Source organism: Antechinus flavipes, chromosome 4 (genome assembly GCF_016432865.1).
Source record: "Antechinus flavipes isolate AdamAnt ecotype Samford, QLD, Australia chromosome 4, AdamAnt_v2, whole genome shotgun sequence".
NCBI lineage: Eukaryota > Metazoa > Chordata > Mammalia > Dasyuromorphia > Dasyuridae > Antechinus > Antechinus flavipes.
In genome coordinates, this window is record NC_067401.1 from 41,131,768 (window position 1) to 41,132,475 (window position 708).

Consider the following 708-nt stretch of genomic DNA (forward strand, 5'->3'; position numbering starts at 1 on the left):
TTCCCTGACCGGGAATCGAACCCGGGCCGCGGCGGTGAGAGCGCCGAATCCTAACCACTAGACCACCAGGGAGGACGACTACCGACCTTCTGCTATCATTCTGGTAGCACGAAGGCAGCAGCACTTCTTTGTCTCACTATTAGATCTGCGTCTTTCCATTCAGTCTCACCAAAGCGCAATTTTTGCTCCGGAACTCGGAGCCCTTCGGCCACGATCTCTCCTTTCTAAAGCCCCAGGACTCCGAGAGAAAACTTGAAGAAACTTCCTGCCCTGTCCAGTGATTCCTGACGCTGCCTAGAACTCGGGCTACCTGGGTCCCGCCGTGGGTGGAGAGATGGGGAAAACTCTTGGCTGGTCGTGACAGGAGAAAATAGGTTCTCTTAAGCATTGAAGCAATAGGGTTGGGCATTTGCTTTGCATTTCCTTACCCAACTGGTCCTTCCCTGATCGGTTCCTTAGAGGTAGAAACCCGAGTTCCCTCCCAATTCCGAAAGCTGTCATGGGGCAGAACAACCCTTTGCACCTTCCTTTCTTTCCAGTCCCAGGGGAAATCTCTAGGTTTGGCTCATCTCCAGCACCTTCCAAAGGAGACTGACAGATTCCCTTCTAGAAGGGTACTCGATGCACAAAATAGATCAAGTATAGGGAAGTTATTTCTTCTAACACACACACACACAATTAGAACGAAGAGACTCACGAGCACACTGA

General features: G+C 51.1%; 1 non-coding gene across 1 annotated transcript; it reads right to left on the bottom strand.

Annotated features, from left to right (window-relative positions):
• Positions 1-72, bottom strand: TRNAE-CUC (transfer RNA glutamic acid (anticodon CUC)). Its single transcript has one exon. It is a non-coding gene; the product is annotated as a tRNA-Glu (tRNA).
• Between the last annotated feature and the right edge of the window lie 636 nt (positions 73-708).